This window comes from Symphalangus syndactylus, chromosome 15, assembly GCF_028878055.3.
Source record: "Symphalangus syndactylus isolate Jambi chromosome 15, NHGRI_mSymSyn1-v2.1_pri, whole genome shotgun sequence".
Classification (NCBI taxonomy): Eukaryota; Metazoa; Chordata; class Mammalia; order Primates; family Hylobatidae; genus Symphalangus; species Symphalangus syndactylus.
The window spans coordinates 10,930,860-10,953,029 of record NC_072437.2 but is presented as its reverse complement, the minus strand read 5'-3'; the positions used below and the strand labels follow the sequence as shown (position 1 = coordinate 10,953,029).

General features: G+C 42.2%; 1 long non-coding RNA gene across 1 annotated transcript; it reads left to right on the top strand.

Moving 5' to 3' along the window:
* Nucleotides 1-3,453: 3,453 nt before the first annotated feature.
* Nucleotides 3,454-18,898, top strand: LOC129463479 (uncharacterized). Its single transcript, XR_008651190.2, has 4 exons — nt 3,454-3,757; nt 8,869-9,043; nt 9,231-9,326; nt 18,387-18,898. It is a non-coding gene; the product is annotated as an uncharacterized lncRNA (long non-coding RNA).
* Nucleotides 18,899-22,170: the final 3,272 nt, after the last annotated feature.

Here is a 22,170-nt window from a genome sequence, read left to right as displayed (position 1 = left end):
AGAACGCAATCAACCACAAATGTTTGCATGGCACCTGTGTTGGAGCACACCATTCTAAAAGCTTTCTTTATTTTATTAATTTAATCCCCACAATAATCTGATGAGGTGAGTGTAATTCTTTCTTTCCTTTTTTTTTTTTTTTTTTTTTTTGAGACAAAGTCTCACTCTTGTCCCCCAGGCTGGAGTGCAGTGGCATGATCTTGGCTCACTGCAATCTCCCCTCCCTGGTTGAAGTGATTTTCCTGCCTCAGCCTCCCAAGTAGCTGGGACTACAGGTGTGCACCACCACATCTGACTAATTTTTTTGTATTTTTAGTAGAGACGGCATTTCACCATGTTCGCCAGGCTGGTCTTGAACTCCTGACCTCAGGTGATCCGCCCACCTTGGCATCCCAAAGTGCTGGGATTACAGGCGTGAGCCACCACGCCTAGCCAAGGTAAGTATAATTATTACCCCACTGACAGATGAGAGAACTGAATAACAGAGGGTGTGTATAAAACCCTTATGCACACTGCTAGTATGTGGCCGAGCCAAGACTCAAATGCAAGAGGGTTGGGTCCAGAGCTCGAGAGTTTAGCTGATGGATGCTATGCGTACTCAATAATTACTTTGAATGGTCAGAATAGTAAAAATCATTTTCTATCAACTGTAGGTTCCTTATGGCATGGAAGCACACATGCACTTTCTAACCCCACCCCCATCTCAGATCTAAGCAGGTAACATGACCCTTAGTAAATTCAGTGCCCCAGGACTAGCCAGTACCACAGACCCTGTATCTGTGCACATGACTACGTGCACACGGCTGAGAAAACTCTTCACCAGCTCTTCAATCTCTGCTCCATACATCAAGGAACACTTGGGAATTACTTTGCAGAAAGAACTTTAAAAACAAAAATGATGCCTATTAATATGTAAGTCTCTTATCAAGAAGTGCTCAGGCACATGACCTGTAGAAGCCTGAGGGTAACTTGGATTTAAAGGGGACTGGATCCCAATGCCATTATCTTGCCAAATGACCTTGAAAAAGCCTTTAGTCATGTGCACCTCAGTTTCGTCACCTGTACAATTATGATGACACTGGTATCTCCTTCCTGAAGTCTATGTGCCTCAAACACAGTAAGCATGAAAAGGCATTAACTATCATCATTATTAAATATCATCCACGACTCACATCCGACTTGGATGGGAGGGAAGGGAGAGTTCTGAACATGAGACAAGTGGACATAATACAGACTGTCTAGGATTTTTTAACCCTAAGGTTGTATGAAGATTTTTACCTACAATATTAAATAATGCCATTTGTATGTTATTCCACAAACAGTTATTGAGTGGCTAGGATGAGAAGGGATGACCTACAGTGGTAGATCTTAATCCTAATTCCTCCTTTATCATGATTTTGATACTACAGTGTTTTGAAACCCAGGGGAACACCATTGACATCCCTAGGAGTTAAGAAAAGGAGCCGTCAGTCACAGGGGCCAGGACTGAGGCATTCAGAAACAAAAGGTGGGCTGGGCGCAGTGGCTCACACCTGGAATCCCAACACTTTGGGAGGCTGAGGTGGGTGGATCACCTGAGGTCAGGCCAACATGGTGAAACCCCAACTCTACTTAAAAAAAAAAATTAGATGGGCATGGTGGCATATACTTGTAATCCAGCTACTTGGGAGGCTGAGACAGGAGAATCACTTGAACCCAGGAGGTGGAGGTTGCATTGAGCCGAGATCATGCCATTGCAGTCTAGCCTGGCTGAGAGAGCAAGACTTCATCTCAAAATAAAATATATTAAAAAAAGGAAAGAAACAAAGGCAAAGTGATACACCAGAGGGCTATTGAGAGCAGAAGGAGATTCCCGAAATTTAGGGCTAAGGTGACAATGCATCCACAATCACATCAAAGTGGTCCTAATCTTACAAAGGACAGAATCTATAGAATAGATAATGAACAGCTTCCGAGTACCTTTCTTCTGAGGTGATGAGAGAACATGGGACAGGGTGTTGAAGGTGTAACAACAGTAAGGGTCATGGCTTCATGCTAGCCAGGGCTGGAATCTAAAGAAGAAGAAGACCAAAGACTGGAGAAAAGAGCTGAGTTTAGGTATTGCCTGAATCACAGAGAAGAACAAAACTAACCTCTCCTGCCATAGTGATACTGGCACTAGGCTTGCCAAATAAAATACAGGATGCTCAGTTCAGTTTGAATTTCAGATAAACAATGATTTTTTTTCAGTATAAGTATATCCCAAATATTGCATGTGATTTACTTATATTAAAAATATTTCCTGTATATCTGAAATTCAAACTTAACTTGGCATCCTGTATTTGTATTTGCTAAATCTGGTATGACCACTCTATCCGAGATGTCTACCTGGAGTCTCTAAAAAGAAAAGCAGGAAATGGCAGATTATAAGGTGGCAGGTGGGTTCTTTAGAGCAACAGAGTCAACAGGATGAATACATTGTGTGTGCATGCACGTGTGTGTGTGTAGCGAGACAGAAAGACAGAGAGAGAGAAAAACAAAAAACAAGAGAGGGGGAGAGAGAGAGATTTATTTGAAGGATTGGCTCATGCAATTATGGGGACTGTTAAGTCCAAAATTTTCAGGGTGTACCAGCAGGCTGAAGACCAGGGAATTGTTGACGTTGCAGCTCACAGTCAAAGGCAGTCAGCTGGCAGAATTCCCTCTTCTCGTGGCATTCAGGCTTTTTTCTATTCAGGCCTTCTACTGATTGGATGAGGCCCACCCACACCACACAGGGTATTCTGCTTTACTCAAAGTCTGCTGATTTAAATTTTAAAATTAAAATGTAATTTAATTGAACTTAAATTTTAAAAATACCTTCACAGAAACATCATTTGACCAGCTATCTGGGTACTGTGGCCTAGCCAAGTTGACACATAAAAATAACTAACACATTAGGGAAGACAGCTGGCTTCCCTAATCTGGTGAATTTGAAGCAATTAACAACATATTCACGGGAATCTCATCACAGAAGGACGTGTTAAATCATAAAGCAAAACAGCAAACACATATACTGCAACAGCACAAGTGCTCTGGGCATATGCCTTGCTAACGGGAACCTTTTTTCTTTTTTGAACCGGTTGCCTAGAGATGCTTTGTTTTGCTTTGCTTTTTTTCCTTTTTTAAAACATTGATCCTTGGATGAAAGGAAGTGAAGGTTACTATTTGTTTTATCTCCTGCTCACAACAGAATGGCTGTGAGAGAAATAGTGAATTTGAAAGGGCTTAGCTTGCTGAAGCCAAGCAGAATTCGAAGTCTCTCTAGATCACTGTAGACAAAACAAGTCGTATGGCCAACGCTTACTCATTTGGCCATATAGGCACTTGCCTGGACTCCCAGTCTACGGCTAAATTTAGCAGAACTGTCAGCCAGCTTCCCTGTTTGAAGGTGAGAGCTCACGGGGACAGCAAGCTCCCAGCTGGTCTTCGTTTACTGCTTCATGGCAAGAGGTTCCATGCTGACAGCATCTGGGGAACCTCGCTGGGCCTCGGAGGTCCTTCCTATGGGTGATATGCCACCCACCCTGGGTCAAGAGTCAGAGAAGGGCGGCCGGTCCCACTGCTGGCTTCGCCTGCCTGTTTCCCACAGCTTCCCTCTAGTCATCCACGTATACCTGCTGCCCAGTTCCCTAGAAACCTGCCTAGTGTAAAAGGAAGCAACTCTGGAGAACAGAATCAGAAATCAGAAAGCAAGGCCCTGTCCTCCAAGTTCTCTCCAGGATGGGGACCGAGGAAGGTAAGCCCAAGCAGGGAGTGCTTCTGCCACACCCCGGTTGTGTTTATTTGTCTCTTCTGTAGATTGAGAAAAACATCTCCCTTAGCCTCCAGAGGGAGAAAACAGGGCCATATTTCCCCGAGCCATATGAGGAAAGTGGGTGATTTTGAGCTCTAATTAGAGCTGGCTCTAAGAAAACACACCATGTGCGTGAGAGCTGCTTCTTCTCACATAACCCAATTGAGGAAATTTCCCCAATTAGATCTTGTTTCTTGTCTCTTTTAATCAGCAAGACTTTATACAATGATGCTCCTACTATACTCTCATCCAATTTGCAGATCCATATATAAATAACAATGAGCATAGTAGGAAGTGTTTTATTCTTATTTATTGAGTGCTCATCAACTTCCAGAGACTGTCTTGAGGAATTCACACTTACTAACACACTTACTTCTGGAGGTAGGGACTACCATGGTATCTGGCTTCAACGCTCACTCTGTTCCTCAAGGGAAATCATTTTTTGGACATTTCATAGTAATAACTATTGACATATTAAGTCTTATAAAGCTTTTAAAGGTGTTTTTACAAACTCATCTTCTTTCCTCTTTATTACTACTTCTGAGATAAGGTGGGTTTTTTTGTTTTGTTTTGTTTTTTGTTTTTTTAACATCCTCATCACCTCCACTGGAAAAGTGAGAGAGAACAGACTGGCAGAGGTAGAGGGATTAGCCTGGCCTCCCCTGGGTGTGCAGGTGAGCTGTGTGACTGTACTAGATGCTCTGTCTGCCGAGGCACAGGTCCCCTTGCCTGCAGTCATCCAATGTAGTATCAGAAATCCAGTTCCCATCTTAGTGTCAATGTCTTCCCAAATGCAACCATAAGCCAAAAATACATGTGTACCTCCCCTCCATAAACCATTATTCCAAATTCTTCTGCTGTTGCCAGTGACAATCATCTGCCTTCTGGTCTTCCAAAGGAAGAATCAAAACCTAAGAATCATCACTGATAATCTCCTCCTTCTTCCTCTCACAAGCAAACCAGGCATTCAACATGATATTTGAAGTGCCCGTGTCCAGTTGGTTGAACAAGTGCTAACCTAGCAGTACCACATCCAGCTATGATGGGGCAGGTGCAAAGATGGATGAAGAAAGATGGCCCCAGAGATCATGGTTTTGTAAAGTCATGAAGGAGATAACTGGAACATGAATCATTATCAACTGAGATAAGAAATAAGAGGACACAAAAGAAGTAACATAAAACATCCTTACTAATGTGAGGGATCTCACAGGAGGGTATGTTTACTTCCAAGGGTAGCAGAGAAGAAACAGAGAAGGCATATAGGATCTGAGCTGAAACTGGAAGGACTCAGGTCCTACAAAAATAGGGCAAGGCTGATGCTCAGAAGTCGGAGTGAAAAGACAAAGCAACGAATGTTGTATTTTGGCTGATTTTTAGGAGGGAATGAAACTGAAGAAACTAGGGCATAAAGCTAATTTTTAAAAAAACACTCCATTCTTCTTCTCTGTCTGCGCCATCGTCACTGGGTCCAGGCCTTTATCACCTAAAGCTTAAAATGATGTATAGCCTCCCACCTGTACCGAACCGTGTGGGCAACATTGACGCCATCCAGCCCTGGTGCACCCTCAGAAATATTCATAATTTATTGTTGGTCAATGTGGACTGTTCCCAGCACTTCACGTGCTCTCTTCCTTCGCTCTTGTTGCCTAGAAGAAATATTCTACTGAATTGAAAGCCACCACTTTTCTGTGTGCTCCCATCCCAGTTCTTCTCACCTGTTCAGTCATCGTAGAGTTGAGTGTCTGTTCTCTGTCTTGTGTAGTCAACATTTTCCTTACTCCTGGATTCTTTCCCTCTTCATTTAAGTATCTCCAAGTCTCTCTCATTAAAAAATATATCTTCCTTGGGCCCCCTGAGTCCCCGACCTCACCATTCTCATATTCACCCCTCTTCCACCCCACTTCCCAACATCCGTCTGTCAGGATTCTTTCTGCTTCTTCTAACACACGGTATTCTTGTGCATGCAGAGAATGCTGTTAATTTATCTTCTTGGCTTACTTTTATTAACTCTTTGGGTTTTAGGTTAATGATGAATCTCTGTAAGAGTGCTTAGCTAACTTGGTCCACATTCCCAGCTTTCCCTTAAGTTTCTGTAGAATAACATTAGCTAGGGACTCCAATAGAAGCAAGCATCACGCATGCAATGTTGATTAATGGTCAATAACGTAACCGCATAGTTTCAGAAGTGTATTGTTGGGAGAGACAGACATAGTGTTCACATTACAGGTGTAAATACTTGCTAACTACCACATTTCACTGAACAAAATATGAACATTTTTTACATGCTAATATCTCCGAAGTTAGTCTTTCAATAAGTGGCATTTTATATTGCTAATAGGCAGCATTTTAATAGTACATATATCTTATAGTTGATAATGGCTCAGATTTGATTGATTATATCATGTAACCTTAGGCAAATTACTTAATTTTTCACTGCCTAAGTTCTTACTAGATTGTACAATCTGGTAATACCCAGATCTCAGGGTGGTTATGGTAATTAAAGAAATATTTTATACATAAAGTGCCTTAAACAATAATGTCTGGCATGCAGCAATTGCTCACTAAATGTTAATTATAATTATTGCCTTTTGTAGTATTCAGGGACATGAAATGAATTGAACAATATCTGATCTTTCTCAATAGACCATGCAAGAACTGGATCTATTTTATTCTCCTGTATCTCTAGTTCTTAGATATCTGTCCTATCCTTATTTTTTTTGAGACAGAGTCTTGCTCTGTTGCCCAGGCTGGAGTGCAGTGGCACAATCTTGGCTCACTGCAAGCTCTGCTTCCCAGGTTCACGCCATTCTGCTGCCTCAGCCTTCCGAGTAGCTGGGATGACAGGCGCCCACCACCACACCTGGCTAATCTTTTGTATTTTTAGTAGAGCCGGGTTTTCACTGTGTTAGCCAGGATGGTCTCGATCTCCTGACCTCGTGATCCGCCCACCTCGACCTCCCAACGTGCTGGGATTACAGGCGTGAGCCACCGCGCCCGGCCTATATATTTGTCTAGTGTGGAGTTTATGAGGGAAAGTGAATACAGTATGATCATCCCTACCCGTGTGATTAATTTTTATGCCTGATTTTTCAATAAGAGATTTTTTTGTTTGTATTTCTAATTTTTCCAACAAGAAGTTTCCCTATCGTCAACCTACAATAACTCCACCATCAAAAATCCAGTCCATTCAATCAACAAATACTTCATTTAATATATAAAAATCACAACATCCCAAATACACTTTAAAATACTTCAGTAGCACTTTAAAAAATTAAACACAAAATTACCTTTGCCCCTCCAATGTCACCCTCCAAAATCATTATTTATTTAGTATGAATCTTCCCAAACTATTTTTGCGATACTTTTACAAGCAAGTAGTATGCACTGAGTAAAACAGTGATTGTGCAAGAAGATGTTTAAGCTGTTATGAGCAATGTCACACAAAATCAGGACAAAATCTCACCTGGCCAGTGGCAAAACTACCCAGTCTCCCAGGCCACACTGCACCCAGCCTTCTGCCCTCATGGCTTCCTCCTCCTGATGAGGATGAAATCTGGAGAAAGTTAGGTGCACTTATTGCGTACTTCCTCCAGGGGTGAAAGCTCTGGAAAAGGCAGAGATATTCTTGAGAGCTCAGAAGGGTCAGTGCACCCAAAGCACACTCCAGAGGCTCAAGCTCCCCACCATGTATAAAATTTTAAATGCTGTCTTCTCCCATCTGCCTGGGATTAACATCAGGCACGCTCTTCTTTATGGAACTACAATTTTTTCAACCTCTCTAGATGGCCATCTGGCAAAATGAATCAAAATTCAAATGTCAACAACTTTTGATCCAGTCACTGCACAGGCAGAAATTGATCTAAAGAAATAAAAAGACAAGTGCAGGATTGTGTATGTAAGAATGTTCAGAGCGTTGCTTTTTATTTTTTTAACATTATTTACTTATTTATTTTAATTAACAAATTAAAATTGTATATATTTATCATGTACAACAGGTGGTTTTGAAATATGTATAGATTGTGAAATGGCGCAACTGAGCTAATTAACACATGCATTACTTCACAGACATCTTTTTTTTGTGGTGAGAACACCAAAAATCTACTCTCTTGGCAAGTTACAAGAATACAATACATTGTTATTATCTATAGTCGCCATGTTGTACAATAGATCTCTTGTACTTAGCCGCTTGACTGACATTTTATATCCTTCTACCAAATTCTCCCCAATCCCCACCCCATCCCAGCCCGTCCTAACCACCATTCTACTCTCTACTTCTGAGTTCAACTTTCCACAGCATCATTGCTAAATAGGAGATATCAAAAGCTGAATTAACCACTGGTAGGGGTGTTATTAAATTATTGTAGATTTATGCAAAGACCATTATGTGTCATTTAAAAACAATGAAAAAAGGCCAGGCATGGTGGTTGGCATATGCTTGTGATCCCAGCACTTTGGGAGGCCCAGGTGGGCGGATCTCTTGAGGTCAGGGGTTCGAGACCAGCCTGGCCTACATAGTGAAACCGTGTCTCTACCAAAAATACAAAAATTAGCTAGGTGTGGTGGCACATGCTTGTAGTCCCAGCTACCGTGAAGGCTGAGATAGGAGAATCGCTTGAACTGGGAGGTGGAGGTTGCAGTGAGCCGAGATGGTGCCACTGCACTCCAACCTGGGTGACAGAGATTCCATCTCAAAAATTAAATAAATAAACAAAATTTAAAAATAAAATAAAAAATGATGAAACAGGTCTATATTTATTGGTATGAATTTGTTTAATGTTAAGATTTTTTTTTGTTTTGAATTACAGATTGTCCTTTTCAGAATTATATACACAAATATGCAAACATGGAGTAAATTATGGAAACAGATTTCAAAATGTAGCAGTGGTGGTCTGTAAGAGATTACTAAGTGATTTTTTTCTTCTTTATAATTCACAGTGTTGTCTGCTTTTTTAAATGGTCATATTATCACTTTTATAATAAAATAAACTATTTTAATTTGGGAAAGTGTAAAGTCTGTCTTCACTGTATTTTCTCTTTACTAAGTTATCTCCCAGTTTTATGTGGTCCAGAGACGCTGCATCAGCCTCAGGCCCCTAAGCCCTGCCTGGTTCAACAGGATTATTTCACTCACGCTGGTCATCCCACTGTTAGAAAGAGCAAGGAAAGAAGGATGAGAAAGGAAGAGAGGGAGGGAGAAAACTGTCCCCAAGAAAAGGAAACTATTGCCTGGTAAGATTCAGCCCACTTTTCTTGTTAAACGATGTGAATTCAAATTGTTGATACATATCACCAACATGACATGTGAAACTATTATCTCAAAGCATATTATAAAATACTATATATGAAAACATTGACAAATATACCGTAGTTGATGAGTACCAGATATGATTATTGTGCTTTTCGTGTGTGATTAAAGGTGACGGACAGATGGTTTCCTCAACTTACATAATTTAAGATACAGATCATTCCCAATACAACTTAGAATCTCATTAGTCAGTACAATTTTCTGAAGGTAAGACTGTTAGTGTCACTCTTTCTTGTTTAAGTGGAAAGGGGTGATTGATTTCTGGCAGACTTGTTTTATACAGTTTGCAAAATCTATTCTGGATTGGTTTCTGTGTTCCTGTGTTTTGTAAGGTTGTTACTATCACTTGGAGAAAAAAGTCCCAAAAGAAAAGCCTTGTAGAATCTAAAATGTAGGATGGTTTTTATTCTCAGATTTTGCCCATTTCTGTCTCATACTGCTGATAGGCAACTGAGAGGCCCTGAAGGCAGGGTGTTCTAAAAAAAAAGTTGTTCTTCCCCCAAATCTATGACAGCTGAAAGAAAACCCACTTTCTACCTATATCCCAGCATGGGAGAATGACAACTCCACCTTGACAGAAAGGCCAGGATTCTATTAAAAACTAAATAGCTTAATATCTTCAACTATTTCAACTCTGTCCTTCCTACACATTTGGCTATTTGTTTATTTTTGTCAGAAAGACAGACTCAGTCTTTTGCCAGGGAATTTTCTAACATCCTGCCACCAACATCTGCACAGAATAGAATGCTTTGGAAGGTTAGATGAAAAGAAAAAAAAAAAAAAAAACTCTCTCTGAGAGGGGTGAGAAAGATACTAGTGTTTCTGTTCGAAGCAACAGAATGTGTAAGAGTAAGTGCCAGCTAAACCATATCAATGAACCCTTGTGCCTGGCCAAAGCTTCAGCCTGCAAAGGAATATGAGGCCGCTTCACAAAGGTGAAGGAGACATGAAGTGAATTCCCGCTCCGGCCATGTAGAGCGCATTCTGGATAGATCAACCATTCTGCGGGCACTCACTCTTCTCCTTACGTAAAATATTCTGGAATTGCACTTTAAAGCGTTTCTCACTTTTTATTGTTTTTCTTCTCCATCAGATTATAAATTCTAGAAAACAGAAAATATGGCTAACATATTCTCCAATATAGACTCAATATCTGCCACAGAGTAAATACTAAACAATACTTGAAGGAAAGAGGAAAGGAAGGAGGAAGGGAGGGAGGAAGGAGGAAAAGAAGAAAAGAGGAAGGGGAGAAGGAAAGGATTTGTGTATTTATCCAATTATATTTCCTCTGCCATCCACACTAGATTGCTTGCTTTCCGAAAATGCATCACGTTGGCAAGGTGCAGTGGCTCACGCCTGTAATCCCAACACTTCGGGAGGCCAAGGCAGGCAGATCACAAGGTCAGGAGTTTGAGACCAGCCTGGCCAAAATAGCGAAACCCCATCTCTACTAAAAATATAAATTAGCCGGGTGTGGTGGTGGGTGCCTATAGTCCCAGCTACTGGGGAGGCTGAGGCAGGAGAATCGCTTGAACCCAGGAGGCAGAGGTTGCAGTGAGCCATGACCACACCATTGTACTCCAGCCTGGGTGACAGAGTGAGACTCCATCTAAAAAATAAAAATAAAAAAAAATTAAAAAATGCATCATGTCATTCTATGCAGCACCTAGCACAGTGCCTGGCAGGGAGTAAAATAGTCAATAAATGTCTGCTGAATTCAGCAGATTCTTTAGTGCTCATTAGGTTAACAATAGACTAAAATTGATATCATGGTTTAAAAGAATGCTAATATAGACATGCTTATAAATAAGCACTTTAAATGAATTAGTTTCATAAAAAGAAGTTTTTGAATCCATTCTGATAGCTAATTATTTCTGTCACTAAATCTACATGCCAGGCATATTTCTAAGGCTGGAGTAAGTGGCCGTCAACATGCCAGGATTGGATGGGTCAGTTTTGCACAGGCAGGCCGACTTCCTGTTCCAATCGGATTCACTCTAGGCGTATCAGTTAGGAGAACACTTGGAGGGCTAGTTCCAGTGGCCTAGAAAGATTATGCCTCAACTCAGCTGTTGTGATACTTCAAGATTATTCTGTTGTCAGAGGTAGAATGACCTGCTCCCACAGTCCCCTCCTGGGAGGGCAAACCCATATTAAAATGCTGTGGGAGAGGAAAGATGGGAAACCAGTATCAGATCCTGTCTTCTCCCCAAAGCTCACACTCACGGCTGCTCAGAGCTATCTCTAAGCTACAGCGTGGATGAGAACTGTCCAGGTTCAAATCTCAGCTTCACCCGGCTAGATGAGTGATTTGAGCAGGCCAGAGTGTCTTTCTGAGTTTTCCAATCTGCAAAATGGGGATAAGTAATCCCTGTCTCAAGAATAATAGTTGCAGTGATTAAATTCAAGCGAGCTCCAGCATTGTCTCATGCAGCATTAATCACCGTGTACATGCGTTGCTGCTAGATGTCTCCAACGAGTCCTTATTGAGTGTCAAGAATTTTGCTAAGCACTTGAAGTGCATCTAAACTCCACAACAAACCCATAAAGAAGGTCATAGTGCTAGTAGTAGTACCTTCTACAGATGTGGAAATTCATAGACAGATGTGAAAGACACATGATCCGCACGGGTAAGGTGGTGATTTTATTCTGGTGACTGAAATCAGGAGAATGACTCAGAAATAGCTCAAACGAAAGAAAGGAGTCTGAGATCCCACACAAGCAGGTAGACGTGAGTCCTATGGGAATCTGGAGGAAGGGTGGACCAGGGACCTATCACTGAGGAGAGGTACAGGAGGGGGACATTTGGAATATATGGTGAGCCATTTCCTGGCACACAAAAGTGGTGGAAGTTCTCACTGGCGCTGTTTTCCCGGAAGCACAAGACTGAGGTAAAATCCAATGTTAAAATTCATGGGTCTGTAATCCTAGAACTTTGGAAGGCCGAGGCGGGCAGATCACTTGAGTTCAGGAGTCTGAGACCAGCCTGGCCAACATGGTGAAAATCCATCTCTACCAAAAATAAAAAAATTACCCAGGTGTGGTGGCACGCGCCTGTAATCCCAGCTATTCAGGAGGCTGCAGCAGGAGAATCTCTTGAACACGAAAGGTGGAGGTTGCAGTGAGCCAAGATGGTGCCACTGCACTCTAGCGGTTTTGGCAAAACAGCAACTACTTGTTCACCCCAGTCTGATAGTAGTGATAGTAAATAGAATCTTAACAATGATGGCGGTGCTAATAGGACACAGTTATTGATGGCTTGCTGTGTGACATGTCCCTCATACACTAAAATCTTTACATGCTTTACATGTACAATAACCCTACAGGGAAATTTCCTAACTGATTTTTCTGTTTTACAGGTCAAGATGTCAGCTTTCACAGAGATCAGATGAAACTCATCCAAGTAAAACTGACTCGAAGTGGAAGCATTGGCTTTGCACCTGGGCTCTGACTTCGCATTGGATTTGCCCTGGACAACACAGAAGAGTTTCCATGCAATGAGACCTCTTTATATGTTCAGAAATGAAACAACTCTCTTGATGAGAACAAGAGAGTTGTTTCATTGCTGCAGTTCTGTTTCTTTTCTTTTCTTTTTTGAGATGGAGTCTCGCTCTGTCACCCAGGCTGGTGTGCAGCGACGTGATCTCGGCTCACTGTAACTCCGCCTCCCGGGTTTGAGCGATTCTCCTGCCTCAGCCTCCTATGTAGCTGGGATCACAGGCACCCATCATCATGCCCGGCTAATTTTTGTATTTTTGTAGAGATGGGCTTTCACCATGTTGGCCAGACTGGTCTTGATCTCCTGACCTCAGGTGATCGATCCGTGCACCTCAGCATCTCAAAGTGCTGAGATTACAGGTGTGAGCCACCGTGCTCGGCCAGTTCTGTTTCTTTTCTTTCCATTTTCTTGTTTTAACTTACAGCATCACACGACGTGCCTGAGTCTTCCAAGACCCCTAAGTCTTCCAAGATCTCTGGTTAGGGATGAAAACTTACATAATAGTGACTTTAAAGATTAAGATGATTGCAGTATTAATTTTTAAAAATGGCTAGAAAAAGAGGTCAAATGTACAGGAAAGTCAATCTAGAGAAAATCTTTACATTGACTTCCTGATGCGCTACATATCACTGCATGCATTGAAACCTGGGATACACAAAACAGTTATGCTGAGGTATCATCTCTAAGAATTCAATACAGGAGTGAGGTCGAGATTGCCTTTTGAGAGTAAATCCAGAAGCAAGCTTAATAGATCAGAGCAGAATTAAGGCAAAATTACTTTAAGATAATGGAAGGTCTCCCTGCCCAAAGCAAACCTGAACTGAAGGAATTAGCTTATTAAAGAAACAATGTGTCTTGTAAAAAGAGAAGGAAGTAGAGAATAGTTAGAGCAAAGTGAAAAGGCAAACACAGACCGGTTGCACCCAAGCCTCCTTCGGGGAAAGAATGTGGTTTTCTATAGGCAGATGAAGTTCATGCCCTTCACCATCTGACGCTGACCAGTTAAACCTTCTCTATTTCATGCTCACTATGCATATTAAAGGCCATCAATAAAAATCTTACTGTCAGCCGGGGGCGGTGGCTCACGCCTGTAATCCCAGTACTTTGGGAGGCCAAGGTGGGCGGATCACCTGAGGTCAGGAGTTCGAGACCAGCCTGGCTAAAATGGTAAAACTCCATTTCTACTAAAAATACAAAAAATTAGCCGGGCATGGTGGCACATGCCTGTAGCGCCCGTAATCCCAGCTACTCGGGAGGCTGAGGCAGGTGAACAACTTGAACCCGGGAGGCAGAGGTTGCAGTGAGCCAAGATCTTGCCATTGCATTCCAGCTTGGGCAACGAGAGCGAAATTCCATCTTAGAAAAAAAAAAATCACTGCAGATAATTACACAAATGATTTGTACATATCTTACATATTTTCTTCAAACGCATTAAAACATATAAATGTATATTCATTTACACTGAAGTTTTCACTAATGGTTGCACTAGCTGGACCTTGTCATAATATTTCTTGCATTAACACACAGATGACAAATGATAAATGCTCTGTTTCTTCCTGTTTTGGCTTTAAGTCAGAGTAAAAATTTATTAACTCCTGTGAAACAATTTAATTCAGAAAAGGTAGTTCTGGAGATTTCTCCTTAGTATTTCCTGTTGTCTCATCAACATTAATTTGGAAAAAAGAAAAGTTTTAAAGATTAAACTATTTTGTGTGAGAGTATGAACTGCTGTATTTCGAATTTTGTTGTAAACCCACCTTTAACAGTGTTTATGATTAGAAGGAGCTTGTTAAGACGTCATCCCACCCCTACACAACCCAGGGTGGACACCCTGCAAGTTCCCATTGGCAGTGAAGCGCTGGTGCCACATCTCCTGGCATCTGTTTTGGAAGAACTTCATACCCTAAGCCAAGGACGCAGGGTGTGCTGGGGTCCTTACACTCCCCTATCCCTGGGAATGGGGTGAGGCACTCCAGGGGCCCTAGGACAAAGGTTCACTGAGTCAAGAAATGCCCTTAGAATCCTCCAGCAGCAGCGCCCCTCTTTCAGGCAAGCAAGGGGTGGCCTGTCTGGGGTCCTGCACTGTAGAGTGACTCATATCATACACATGTACCCCCCTATACACACACCTACACACACACACACCCCTACACACACACCCTAACACACACCCTACACACACACATCTACACATACCCTACATATACACTCCCCTAACACATACCCGATGCACACACATCCCAACACACACACCTATACACACGCACATACCCTTACACACACTCCCTAATCACAAACCCTACACACACCCACACCCCATGCACATACCTACACACACATATACCCTTACACACACACCCTACACACACACTACACAACTCTACACACTCTCTTAACACACACCCTATGCACACACACCCAAACACATACACCTATACATACATCCATACACACACACACCCCTACACACACTCCCTAACCACACACCCCACACACACTCCTCTGTGCACACACCCACACCCCTATACACATACCTACACACACACACCCCTGTGCACACACCCACACCCCTATACACATACCTACACACACACACCCTTACACACACATTCTACATACACATCTACACACACCCTACACACATTCCTAACACACACCCTATGCATGCACACCCCAACACACACACCTATACATACACCTATTCCCACACACACCCCTACACACACTCCCTAACCACATGCCCTACCCACACACCCACACCCCTATACACACATCTACACACACACAGATACCCCTATACATACACACTCCCCTAACACACACCCTACACACACACCTCTACACACACCCCTACACACACACCTACACACACAATCCTCTACACATATACCCTAACACACACCCTACACACACAGCAACACACTCCCCTAACACACACCCTATGCCCACACACCCCTACACACACACACCCATACACACACCTACACACACACCCCTATACACACACCCTACACACACACCAACACACACACTCCCCTAACACACACCCTATACACACACCTACACACACACATAGCTCTACACACCCCAATACACAACCATACACACATACACCCCTACGTACATACTCATCTACACACACACACATACCTATGCAGGCATGTCTACATATATACACACCTACTGTATTAGTCTGTTTTCACACTGCTGATAAAGACATACCTGAGACTGGGCAATTTAAAAAAGAAAGAGAGGTTTAATGAACTTACAGTTTCATGTGGCTGGGGAGGCCTCACAATCATGGTGGAAGGCAAGGAGGAGTAAGTCACATCTTACACGGATGGCAGCAGGCAGAGAGAGAGCTTGTGCAGGGAAACTCCTCTTTATAAAACCATCAGCTCTCATGAGACTTATTCACTATCATGAGAACAGCACAGGAAAGACCTGCCCCCAGGAGGAGCAAATCATGTCTTACATGGTTGGCAGCAGGCAAACGGAGAGGGCTTGTGCAGGGAAATTCCCCCTTATAAAACCATCAGATCTTGTGAAACTTATTCACTATCACAAGAATAGCATGGGAAAGACCTGCCCCCATGATTCAATTGCCTCCCACCAGGTCCCTGTCACAACACATGGGAATTCAAGATGAGATTTGGGTGGGGACACAGCCAAACTGTATCACCTACACAAATGCACAGCCCCCACCTCACAACCCTACACACACACAACCCTACAGGCACATCCCTACACACACACACACACACACACACATTCACACAAACGAAGTTATACCTGAGAACATGAGCACCCCTGCCCTGGAAAACCCAACATTCTGTGCCGGGGCAGTGCTGCCTGTGACCTTCCACATCCATTCTCATGACAAAGGCTGCACAGACAAAATTCAACTCTTGCCCACATCTCTTTCCCTAATGTCCTCTAAACAAGAAGAGATCATGTCCAGATGAAGAAAAAATTTGTGTTGTGTCCCTGTCATGTCAGACACGGGTCTTGCTTAGATGTGCAGCATGATTTAAGTGGCCCTTGGATGAGAGAAATGACAAATTTGCCAGCCACACCTGGCTGCTGCAAGGTTGCTGCAAACCTGCATAGTGGAGCCTTCTTCTCCAAGAGTGCTGACTGTCTTTCTTCCTGCTGCTCCATTTTGTGGGTCTAAAGGGCCTCAAGCCCTTGCCCAGTCTTCCCAGCAGCTGCAGAGGACAGCTGCAGAGGAAAAATAGTTTGCAATACTAAAAAAATTCACATTACTATTCAATTTATATGCTATGCATTTTTAATTTTTAGTCATCTAAATATTGCCATCCATGAAGAGAACACTGTATTAGTTTGTTCTCATGCTGTTAATAAAGACACACCCAAGACTGGGTAATTTATAAAGGAAAGAGGTTTAATGGACTCACAATTCCACATGGCTGGGGAGGACTCACAATCATGGTGGAAGGCAAAGGAGGAGCAAAGGCATGTCTTACACGGCAGAAGGCAAGATAGCTTGTGTAGGGGAACTCTCACTTAAAAAACCATCAGATCTCATGAGACTTACTCACTATCACAAGAACAGCATGGGAAAGACCTGTCCCCTTGATTCAATTACCTCGCACTGGGTCCTTCCCACAACACATGGGAATTATGAGGGCTACAATTCAAGATGACATTTTGATGGGGATACAGCCAAAGCATATCAAACAACCAGACATTCACAGTGCTAAAGAAATTACTTTGTCTTCAGTAGCTTGCTGACATCATTAATACTGTAGATTTGCATATGCTGTTTACTTTGTGACTATGAAAATATATTTGTGAGGGAATGGGGGATAGAATACTTTTTACTCAATGAAATTTTGGTACATAACCTGAAATTATTAAATGTACAATACGTGGGCCCTCACCGCTACTTTTGCCCTGTATCTGCAAAGCCCATCTGTGATGATGGTGACTTTTAGAAGCAGAGCATTCCCACTTCTCTGTTTGCAGTGTTTGCTGCTAGAACCTTTCAACTTGCTCTTACATTAAGGTAGTTGTTGATATGTCTTTATTTCCCCCTAAGATTATTTTCTTTATAATTGAAAGAAGTGCTCTCAAACACAGCCCTCACAGAGCTACACAGAGCAGATGACCATTAGACCAGATGCAGCTGTCATATGTATGAAGTCTGGCCTTTTTTTTTACGGAGGGAAAAGCAAGTCGAAGTTACTAATATTTACAAATTGGAAAAGTTCACAACACTAGAACATTAGATGATCTGAAAACCCCTTTGGCCGGGCGTGGTGGCTCACGCTTGTAATCCCAGCACTTTGGGAGGCCGAGGCGGGTGGATCACGAGGTCAGGAGATCGAGACCATCCTGGCTAACATGGTGAAACCCCGTCTCTACTAAAAACACAAAAAATTAGCCGGGCGTGGTGGCGGGCGCCTGTAGTCCCAGCTACTCGGAGAGGCTGAGGCAGGAGAATGGCGTGAACCCGGGAGGCAGAGCTTGCAGTGAGCCAACATTGCGCCACTGCACTCCAGCCTGGGCGACAGAGCGAGACTCCGTCTCAAAAATAAATAAATAAATAAATAAATAAATAAATAAATAAATAAATGAAAACCCTGGCATTTCTTCAGAGCAATGATAGGCAAAGCTGAGTCTCAACTGACTCTGTCTGAAGAAGGGACCTGCCAATTTTCACAGACTCCACTGCTTCCTTTTTCCAGACACTAAGACCATTGCTGTTTCTCACCATTCTTTCATTGCTGTTCATCAAACAACAGGTTCAATCTTTCATTTCTATTCTCTACCCTGGCAAGAACATTGGAGCTTACCATCATAAGTGACAGGAATGAACATTGGAGCTTACCATCATGAGTGACGGGAATAGCATTATCTCCAAACCTGAGATCCTTCCAATGGGAATTCTACAACTCCTGGGAGTTTACAAGTCACACATGTAGACAATGTCTGTACCTATACTCAGAGATGTAGACTGGCCTCAATAGAGTTCATTGAGCTAAAACAATGCTAGGTAAACAATGGAATTTATTTTCAAGACTGAACTCAGTTCTCATCAATTCAAGGTTAACCTCAACAAAATGAATCCAAAAACGGGAAGAAAATGAAAAAAAAAACAAAAAACAAAATGAAATGCCTGCACTACGTATTTAGGCCCAGCTGACAGAATCTCAACACTGAATGATACTGATAAACAGGTTTCCTTGTGTATCCAGTGTGAAGTCTTGGTTGTTATTCATTTTCCAACGAACATTAAAGTCATTCTGGATTCTCTGCATTTCTAAAGTCTGGATGTGTTTTTTTCCTCTCAGTGGCAAAGCACATCTCAGCTATTGAGTGTTTGCGTCTGAGATCTGGAGTAAGCAGAACTGTGGTCTGTGCGCTTGCATCTGGGAAATGAATCAGAGTTCCTATTAGACATGATTGCCCTTATTAGAGGATGTGACTTTTCAGCCAGGCCTTTGGGGGTTTTATGACTAACAGGATTGCATGGAAATTGCTCAGGAAAACAAAAGATCTTATTCTAGCAATCTGAATGAAAAAGAAATAATGCAAAATAATACTGACATTTTGATGACAAAAAGGAGAGAAAGTTTAGGCTGAGGTTGCCATGTGACGTTATTGGATGTGATTTTGCAAAGCATGCGACCAGCTTTATGTTGAATAAACCCTGGAAGTTTAACACTTACTGATCTTTGGCAAGGCTCAGCAAACTGCAGTCGGTGTTTCTAGCCATTGTTTTTGCTGAAATGCAGTTATCCTCATTCATTTACCTATTGTCTATAACTGCTTTCACACCACAATGGCAGAATTGAGTAGTTGCCACAGAAACCGGCTTAACATATTTACTACAGTGCCTTTGACAGAAACATTTTGTCAATCCCTGCCCTAGACAGAAGTTTCTGCCTAGATTCCAAATGATTATTTAAAATTTGACTTTGCAGCCGTGTCCCCAAGAACGTGTGTGTTCTCTAGAGGTAGATGGACCTGGATATAAAACCTGGTCTATGTGTTCAGTGAATGTTTTGGAAATGTCCAGTCTGTGCTAGATACCAGTCTAGGTGATGAGGATCAAAGAGTGCACGAGGCAGGACCCTCCACTCTCAGAGACCTTACATTCCAACAGTCCTAACAACTAATATTAGAAACTGCAGGAAAAGTATTTCTCAGAAAACCTATTTCTTCAGTAGTAGGGTGTATTAGTACGTTATTTACAGAGTTACAATGGCAATTACAAGGTAAAATATGTAAAATTGCCAATACAGTGTCTGGCGTGAAGAAATCGTGCAATAAATATTATTTTACTCTTAATAAACAGGTGGGTGAAAAACTACTTTATTTTGTTATTTCAGGGTCAATTCAGCTAATAAGTAGTTTAAGTTAGGGTCATGTTGTGCTCAAGCTGATTATGTTGCTTTGATGAATCCTTGGAAGTGAGGTGGGTGAGGTGGGGTTGGGCCCACCATGACACTTCGACGTGTAGCTAATGAAATTGAACTTCACAGATGAGGGCCAGGGAGTACTTTGAGAACAACTGTTAAGACGGGTGGATGATAATCAGAGCCATGTTTTAGAAAGATAGTTATGGCACATGTTTGGATAATAGGTTGACTTGATAGTTCTGATTTTGTAAAAGATACATAATTTAGACCTATGCTGTCAATACAATAGTTAGTAGTCAACAAGGCTACTGAAATTCAAATAAACTAAAATTTAAAAAGATAAAAAAGGGTCCTCCAGCAGAGTAGTCACATTTCAAGTGCTGAACAGCCACCTGGAGCTAGTTGTAACTACAGATATTGGATATTCCCATTATCACAGGAAAGTCTACCTGGTAATGCTCAGTACACTTTGGAAAACATGTAAGTTAATGCTTTTCAAACAAATGATATACCGTAATTGTTTGGAGTTTATAAATCTGGCTGAATGGCTCTAGAAATTTTGGTAGGTAATGAGGGAGATTGTTGAATGAGAATAAAGGAAATTCCTCTTCTCATTGGGACCTATGATTTGGGCCCAGACCATACAATATAGAGCAGCATGGAGTGATTCCAACAATGAGAGTGTTTTGTCCTGAACTTGTGGATTCAGACCAGGAGCAAGTGCTAAATCCAGTGCCATTGTGATTGACACTAGCTCCAGACTCTAAAGGCAGTTCTGTGAACTCAGCATCTTCTACGACAGCCAATATCCAAGACAACAATGCAGTTATCCTCATTCATTTACCTATTGTCTATAACTGCTTTCACATCACAATGGCAGAATTGAGTAGTTGCCACAGAAACGGGCTTAACATATTTACTACAGAGCCTTTGACAGAAACATGAAGATCACCACAGCCCTGCGTTCTCCCCTCTTTTGAAGGTGACACCTTTGAAGGTGTACATGCCTCTAATAGAGAATGAGAGATTCCCCCAGAGAATATGGGTCATTGGCAACTGGGTTTTGACTCGGTAAGGCATGTGCACACCTAGGGTAAAAAAGCTCCCAAAATCTGGAGACTTTCGGCTTTAATTGGACACATCTGAGTTGTAAATGTATTGCTGCAATCAATATTGGCAATGAGGATCCACATTGGTCACCAAAATTAGTAGTATACTGTTTATGAGGTCCAGCGGGACAACACTGGTCCCCAGCCCATGCAGCCACACACAGCAGACCAGCAATCTCAGACAGTCACCAGCTATTGAGGCAGCAGCTACTGACAAGAGGAAAGCCTGGAAGGGAAGAACATGCAGAATGCTTTCTGGATGACAACAACTTCTCAAAAACTTGCAAAAGTACCTGGGAAACATTTTGAGGCAAGCTAATATCTATCAAGTGAACAGGTTATATTGCATACTACAAAAACTTGGATGTAACTGCCAGATGCTGTGACCACATGCAGTCCCAGCTACTTGGGAGGCTGAGGTAGGGGATCACCTGAGCCCAGGAGCGAGCAGTGAGCAGTGATCTGTAATCACACCAGACTGGGAAGGTGATAGAGTGAGACCTCAACTCTTAAAATTAAAAAAAAAAAAAAAAAAAAAGGCCGGCTGCGGTGGCTCAAGCCTGTAATCCCAGCACTTTCGGAGGCTGAGGTGGGCGGATCACGAGGTCAGGACATTGAGACCATCCTGGCTAACATGGTGAAACCCCGTTTCTACCAAAAATACAAAAATTAGCCGGGTGTGGTGGCGGGTGCCTGTAGTCCCAGCTACTTGGGAGGCTGAGGCAGGAGAATGGCATGAACCCGGAGAGGCGGAGCGTGCAGAGAACTGAGATTGCACCACTGCACTCCAGCCTGGGCCACAGAGTGAGACTCCATCTCATAAAAACAAAACAAAACAAAACAAAAAAAAAACACTTGGATAGAAAAGAATATACACTCTCATTTTAAAGTCAAAGCCTGGTGAGGTCTGATATATGGGAATAATCTTTTCTCAAGACCAAAAGAAACAGTCATCTGAAGGCCTTTTTGCATTATTGAAATTAAGAATTAATAATTTTCTTTTGGAATATAGTAAAGTTTCTTAACTGAAATGAATGAACCCTGGCAGAGTAGTC